This window comes from Mauremys reevesii, linkage group 2, assembly GCF_016161935.1.
Source record: "Mauremys reevesii isolate NIE-2019 linkage group 2, ASM1616193v1, whole genome shotgun sequence".
Taxonomy (NCBI): domain Eukaryota; kingdom Metazoa; phylum Chordata; order Testudines; family Geoemydidae; genus Mauremys; species Mauremys reevesii.
Window position 1 is genome coordinate 78,780,309 of NC_052624.1, and position 7,831 is coordinate 78,788,139.

The following is a 7,831-nucleotide window of genomic DNA, read 5'->3' on the forward strand; positions in this document are numbered from 1 at the left end:
CATCTTCACACCAGGTCCCACTACTGAACCTCAGTCCTCAGTCAGGTCCACATGGGCACACCCTGGCAGTTGTATGGAGTTCCACTGTCTTCAGAGCCGAGCCTGCACAGATCTGATTGCAAGATTGGAATCCTGGTGACCAGTGTCTGCTTATTTCCTAATGCAAAATTTGGGTTTGGACAAAAGTATTTGCTCTAAGTCAGAGTTAGCTCATCCGTTTCTTTAAAATGATAGAAATAAATGTGTACATGAAGACACATACACACACACTTTTTTTTTCCCTTATGCAGAAAATGGTGTTTGGAAATTACCATCACAAAAATTAAAACCTTTTTTATTTATTTATTTATTTTTTTACTGGTTATGGAAATTTCCAAGCACTAACAATTTCAAAGCCAAACTAACCCCACAGATTGAATGCTTTAGAAGCAGCAGGAAATACATGGATTTTTTAGCAAATGCTCTATGAACTAAACAGTACTATTTCATAACAACAATCACACTCACACAGGTATGGTAATACCAGAGATTTATCATCACTGTTACAGTAATTTCATTACATTCTACCTTGCAGCATACTCCACAAGCCCAAATACCCCCACAGTGTTGGATCTTCTTGCCTAATCATATGCTTTATTTTTATCTATCTTTATTTTCCCCTCCTCAGAGCAGTTTGACCTCATAATAGCTACATGCATGGCCTTCTTTCATTGTTTCTCTGCTTTTTTCCCCCCTTGTTATTTTTGATTAACCACCTGCTTCTTTTGCATCATTTAATTCCATCACTTCTAGTGATGTGTTTATGTTTCTTTCTAATGGCTGAGTTCTGGTCTCCTAATTCACCGCGGTGCTCTGATCCACACTATTGAAATCAAGAGGATTCTGTGCGGGGAAAGGTGCTACGGGGCCTGATTCAGGATGACAGATTCAGGCTCCTTGTTCGTATTTTGACACAAAGTCTCTCTCACGTCCTAACGGTACCATTCTCCTGTGATACTCCAGCTGCAGAGTTTTTATCAGGGTGAGGGTAAATGAAAAACAAGAAAATTTGCTTGACAGAGTCTTCACTTGGAATCTTCCTTACAGCTTAACGGGCTGCTTGGAGAGCAGATTCTTGAGTATTTGTCATTTATTGCCCTTGCTGCTTTGACCATACAACAACCACAGCCGTATACATCAGACGGCCCAGACACACCTGTCACATCCCCTCTCCTGGGGAATTGACAGATTAACTTTAACATTCAGCTTGGCTTAACGATGATGTATCCAATAACACCTGAAGTGAAACAGAAAAGAGGCAGCGGTCACCCAGACTCTCGACCAAACAACAATAAACTAGGGTGACCAGATGTCCTGATTTTATAGGGACAGTCCCGATTTTTGGGGCTTTTTCTTATATAGGCTCCTTTTACCCCACCCAACCCCCATCCCGATTTTTCACACTTGCTGTCTGGTCACCCTAACAACAATAGATTTTTTTATTTCGCTGCATTACTGAAGGCTAACAAATGCCATTATCCACAGCTGCTGCCCCTCAAGATTTCTTATATGTACATGCTTTAAGTTTGCCTCACTGGTTCTGCAAAGGGCCGTGCACACAGTGCTAAATAAGCAATTCATACTAATACTTACAAACAACAACATAGAAATCTAGGCTTCCCTTGAGCCCAGAATATTTCTATATTACTCTGATGCCTGAACTTAACTACAATGGGTCATACCCAAGTCCGCATCTGTAAGATAGTCATTAAGGGCCAGATTCTGTTTTCAGCTACCACATACACTGGAGTAAGGCCCTGAATCCAAGTTAAACACTGAGCTGGATAAAGCCTGTGAAGTTACTCCAGATTTATCCCAGTGTAAATGACAGCTGAACCGGGCCCTTAGGGCATAAATACAAGTTGGGATTCAGTTGTGTGGAATGAGCCAAATAAGACAGGTGTGGGTCCCAAGCGCAGTAGGTGGGCAGGCTGGAACAATGTGATTGGCAGACTGAGAGCGTTGTACTACCCAGCGTGCAGAGGCCAAGCAAAAAGCTGTTCACGGACACAGTAGAAAGCACTTTTGACTGGCAGGAATAAACCCAGAAGAATGACTCCAGAGACAGAAAAAACAAACACTACAGCTGCCCAGGCTACCCACAGAGAAGATAGTTCAGGACCAACCAGGCCCCTTTCTGTTAAATAATACATTGAAAATATTGGCAATACTCAAAATCTATTTCAAATATCATAACACTGGAGCCTTTTTAGACTATGTAAAATATATAGACTACATTGCATATACGTCATGTATTTATAGCCAGTTTGTTTTCACACGGTGTCAGTAAGAAGCAAAAATGGAGCAGTGAAACAGGTAGTGTCAATATATTAAAGATATTTAATAAAAATCAATCAGGAAAATATACACAGAATGGGACAGCTCCTGACCTGTGTAATGGCCCCTTTGCACCACGTGGAGCAGGTGGGGTCACCCCAGTTCAGAATGTGAACTTTTCACAAATCCATATATAAGCAGTGCGTAATCTGTGCCAGGGCTAGCCAGGGCTGAGCCACGGCACTTCTAGGCTTGATAGTTCATAGCCCTGGCACCTCTGGGCTTGCCGCATCAGTTGTAAAAGTAAAAAAATTGCTTGAGCCCCGACACCTCTTTCATTACAAATAAGCACTATAAATAAGCATGTGTGGATCCCACCCAGCTCCAGGCCAAATGCACACCTTCCCCCGCCTCTGCCCAGTATTGTAGTTCCATCTTACCTACTTCATGGAGTTTGCTTTGTCTGGTACTGAAATAATAAAACAAACCTTGGATCAAACTTTCTCCCCAAACTTGGCTACAGCATCCTACAGCATCTGCTGCAAGATCTCGCTCTCTTGCAGACCCGTGTTCTCTCTGCCCACCAGGATACTCCAACACCTCTTCTATCTTGGCTGAAGCTAACAAGGATCCACCTGCTAGGAGTATAATTTGGTAGAATTACATGCTACCTTCATGCAGGATTCAAGCATTTAGTGTCAGAGTGACTCAGACGAGGCCAGTATTCAGGGTCCAGGAATCTGTCATCCCATTACACCAAATGACAAATTTCATTCTTGGATACATATAGACCGTTTCTGAAGAGTTGCCCCACACGCTGCTACACTGGTATCAGGAACAATACCCGAATTCCTTAAGTCTACCTGTCACAGTTTGATCCCTCTACTGCTCCTCTCTGTGGAATCTATGCTCCTCACCCATTACCGCAGTTGTCATGGCACAGTGCTTAGGCCTTGCTATATTACTAGGCAGAAGCAGATCAGGACAGAGTAGGCTGTACTCTGCATGACTCCAGAAAATATAAAAACGTCCACAAATACAGACTGCCTTCTCCTCTCCACTATCTGCTGTAAGGAACAGCACCATCTCAACCTCATTTTTCTGAACCTACTCAAGCACTATCTGCCTACTGGCCAAGCTCTAGTGCCGGGCATGCACATCTGAAACGCCCACCAAAAAAGCAACACAGGCCATATTCTACAGGGCCCAATCCTGCCTCTCACAAGCCACGCTGAAACTGAAATTTAGACTTGGTCCACAAACTTCACAAAGGGCTTAGCCTTCTCCACAAAGCAGTAGTTATACATCTAAACCTTTCCCAACATCTTTTCAACACATCCCACCCAACTGCCCCTGTTGCAGCCTCACCTAGTCTTTAGGCAAGCTCCATTCACTCAGGTGTACTATTCAGGAAGTTAAGATCCCTTCTGTAACCCTAAGCAAGACTTTGAGGGAATGTCAGCATTATCCATTATTGTTATTAATCTACCAACCAAATCATACCAGGTGCTTTAGTAGGACCTAAGGGGAAAAAGTGCCTGCCTAAGAGCTGATAGTCTAAATAAGCAGAGTACATTCTGAAAAGTCCAGACCAGGTTTTACATGGGAACCAACACACACTAGAACAGGATATTTTGTGAGTTTAACTTAGTTTCAAGTCAACCAGTGGCCAGGCCAGCCACATTTAATAAACCTACATGTCATTTATCTTAACATAAAGTTTTACTGTACTAATTAAATATTTTCCAGTAGCCTCATCTGCCATGCTCAGCACCTTAAATGCTCCTGACCTTTGGCCATTATAGACAAGCAGAGAAGAAGGTCTCATCATTTCCAGGTGTTAAGTACTGGCCCCCCTCCAGAAGAGGCTTTTATGGAGAGCACAAAAATCACTTTCTCTAATAGCATGGCACAGCACCTATTCTTATTTGTCTTTCTGCATCTCAGATTCTAAAGCCTAAATTGTATCTCGTTGCCTCTCCTCCAGCTCTTCCGTCCACCTGAAAAGGAAACCTAGCAATCATCTTAACAATGGCTCGTTCTATTTTTGATGAGCCCATGGAGAAAGCTAAACCGCAGAGCTAATAAAAGCCCAGCAGCCAGTCAGAACAGCTTCTTTGCCTTTTTTTTTTAAAAATATTCACCATATTCTGATTAATGCAAGTCTCTCCATCCCCTGAGCTACACAGGGGTGCTGAACCACGCTGCTCAACTCAACAGACAGCAGTTGTCTTCCTGTTATTTACACCTCTTTAAAGCCTCCCGCCGCCTTGACCTCAGATACTCATTAGAATGTGACTTAATTTACAACCTTTTTAAACATGGACTTAGAGTGATGCTATAAATGGATGGTTCCCAACCTATCTGGGCTCAGGACCTATTTGTAAACCTTGATGGCTACCCAGAACACTCCCCAAGCCACCCCCAGATCCAATGACCCCACACAGGGGTGGGGTTCAGATATAAGATTCCAGACACTCTGGCCAGATGTGAAGAGCTGTGGAACCCCTGCACTGGTAACTGGGGGGACGGGAGTGTAAACGGGCCGGACTCACCCCTGCGGCACCTCCTGCTGGTCATCCTTGGGAATTAGCTCATTCCAGCCCTGGAGCGCCCTCTGCAGGCTGGTGATCCACCTGTCCTCAGGCCCCCCCGTGTCCCTCCCTGGACCCGGTGCCCTTTTACATGGGGGAGCTGCCCTAGGGGAACCCCCACCCTCTATCCCCACCTTGCCTCAGTGTATGGCTACTGCCAGTCATTGTCTAGCCCCATGTCCTGGGGCAGACTGCAGTATCAGCCTATTCATCACTGGCAAGGAGGGTTTGGACCTGCTGCTTTGGCCTACCCCTGGGCTGCCTCTGCAACCCCCAGTACCTGTTAGCCCTCTGCTAGGCCGCAGCCTGGGGCTTTCCAGGCTAGAGCTCCTCAGCCTGTCCCCAGCCCTGCTCCCCTCAGGTACTTTGTCTGTAGCTCCCTGCAGCCAGGCCCTTCTCCCTCTACAGGCAGAGGGAGAGTCTTTGGGCTTCTGGCTTCCCTGGCCTTCTTATAAGGCCCTGTTGCTCAGTTTGGGGCATGGCCCCAGCTGCAGCCACTTCCCCCAATCAGCCCAGTCTAAAGGCTGTTTTCTCCCGCCTCGGCCCCTTCCCAGGGCTGTTTTTAACCCCTTCAGGGCCGGAGCAGGGATCCACCCTGCTACAGGGAGGCAAATTGAGACAACCTGCCCCCCAAAAAACCCACACAGCCCTCCCATGGCCCATGGGGAGCAGAGAGTAAGGGGTAGGGGCATTTGGGGTCTGGAGGTGAAATGGAGAAATTGGGGGGGCAGGGAGTTGTAATGAGGAAGAAGTTGGGAGGGGCTAGGAAACTAACTGGAGGGCCTAGGAGTGTGGGGGTGCAGTAGGGAGCTGGGGGTAGGACATAGAGGCAGAGGGGTCCAGGTGAGGGGCAGTGAGCTGATAGCTCTCCCAAAAACACCCCCCCCCCACACAGCACATGGGAGCAGAGGGTAAAGAGGTGGGGGATAGGGGTTCCTGAGGATGAAGTGGGGAGGAGCAGGGGAGCAGTGGGGGAAGATCTGGAGAGATGGGGGCCAGAGTTGGTGCTATGGCGGGGGGTTGCCCAGCTGTAGGAATGGGTACATTGTGCAGCCCATTTGGGCAGGGCTGGGGGTCGGGACAGACAGTATAGAAGACAAAGGGTCACACAGCTGTGCGGAGGGGGTACGTCAGGGGGGTGCAATACTTACAGAGAACGTATAAGCTGTGAACCAAAGAAAGAGGCCACTTTTCCCCACCCCCATGGGAAGAAGGGGCAGGTTAGGAGGAGCAGCCAGGACCCCCGAAATCCTTGCCCCACTCCAGCTACCCCTTTTGCCATCTACCAGAACTGCCTGCCATGTACAATGCAAACAATCACCGACTGCTCCCTCCTGGCTCCTGTCCCATGGGACTGGGTGGGCTCGACTCCCTGCTCTGGGTATTGTGACCTCGAGGGTCAGAGCATGGCTCTGATGGATGACCAGCAGGGCCAAATTTGTATGGGTGGCATTGAGGTCTGGCACATGGAGTTGCAACACCACTCACTCGGATTGGGCCCAACCAGGCCCCCAGCAGCATGATGGAAGGGCAACTGGACCAAACCTGAGTGGTGCTATGTGACCTTGTGCACCAGGTCACAATGCCTGGAGCAGGGATCTGAGCCCAGCCAGCCCTGTTACCCTTTGTTATGTTCTGGTGACCCAATTTTGTATTGTGATCCACAGGTTGAGAAATCACAGCTATTTGTATCCATCACAGGTGGAATCAGAGTGTCCTGGTGGGGGAGAGGGGTACAATAAAATCAATCCATTCTTCACCAAACTAGCAGAAGCAGAATAGCCAAGCAGTGGAAAAGATATAGAGGCAGAGTCTCAGTTGGTGTATATTGTTCTAGCTCCATTGACATCAATGGAGCTAGGACAGTGTCATTTAACACTGAGTTGCACCTTCCTCAACAAGTGGTTCCATTGATTTGAGTGGGACCCCTTGTGGAGGACAGAGCTATTCCACAGGAGTAAGGGATCAGACACTGCCCTTAAGAGGCTAATCCAGCTACTCCTCGGTGGAGGTTGCTCAAGCACAGAACCTGGTCCAGTTTCCCTGCTCAGGGTGGTGGAGGGCCTAGAGGTGCAAGTTCCCTGCCTGGTGTGGAGCTTAGCAACTTGGAAGCTACTGAATTGGGAATGGGACCACAGAACTCCTCCTTTTACATGAAGTCCTACAGAATTTCACAGAAAATTCTAACCTTTCTCTACGTTTTTGGATCATCTCATAGAATTTCATAGAGACCCCTATCCCTGAGATAGGATTTTTTGAACAATTCTGTATTCAGAAAAGAACTGAATACCTATGACACTTTATAGGAGCAGTCTCCACAGAAATTAGAGCCATTTCCACAGAGCTCTGTTAAATCTCTTTAGAACTCTATTGGTTTAATCCCTATTAAAATCTATAGGAATTGTCCATATACAACTTCAGCCTCCGCAAATATGCTGATTGCCCAGCCCAGATATTCCTGAGGGGTGAAGAGTATTTGCCCCATGGTCTTGTTCACAGTAGGGCCTGTAACAACAGGTCTGATCCTGCAATGCCTTCTCAGGATGACAATCCTTGCTCACACACATAGTCTCATTGACCCAGATAATGAATTCAATGGGAGCTTGTCTGAGCAAGGCTTAAGCAAAAACTGAGTAAGGACCTGAGGATATGGCCCGCTGACACGAACAGGGCTACTGATGTGGTTAAAGATTATTGGCATGAATGACAGGATTGGTCTTGAGTTGGAAAACAGGATTATAGCCAGTGGTTACATTAAATATGGTTACATTCTAACTCTGTTCAGAACATGTGGTCGAATCCTGCTAGGGATATGAAGTGTATAGTAAGGATTTTGACAGCACATTTCCTTTCTTAAAAAATCTCTGCCCACTCTGAACACACAAACAGTGCTAAAAAGTATGCTAGCTTCAACCATGCTC

The 7,831-nt window shown here is 46.8% G+C and overlaps 1 long non-coding RNA gene across 2 annotated transcripts; it reads right to left on the bottom strand.

The window, feature by feature from the left end:
* Positions 1–413: 413 nt before the first annotated feature.
* LOC120399040 lies at positions 414–6,239 on the bottom strand. 2 transcript variants are annotated; one of them, XR_005594899.1, is made up of 3 exons: positions 6,062–6,239; positions 2,805–2,954; positions 414–1,276 (listed from the first exon to the last, which is right to left on the bottom strand). It is a non-coding gene; the product is annotated as an uncharacterized LOC120399040 (long non-coding RNA). The 2 variants fall into 2 exon arrangements; XR_005594900.1 differs by having other exon boundaries at positions 2,757–2,954.
* Between the last annotated feature and the right edge of the window lie 1,592 nt (positions 6,240–7,831).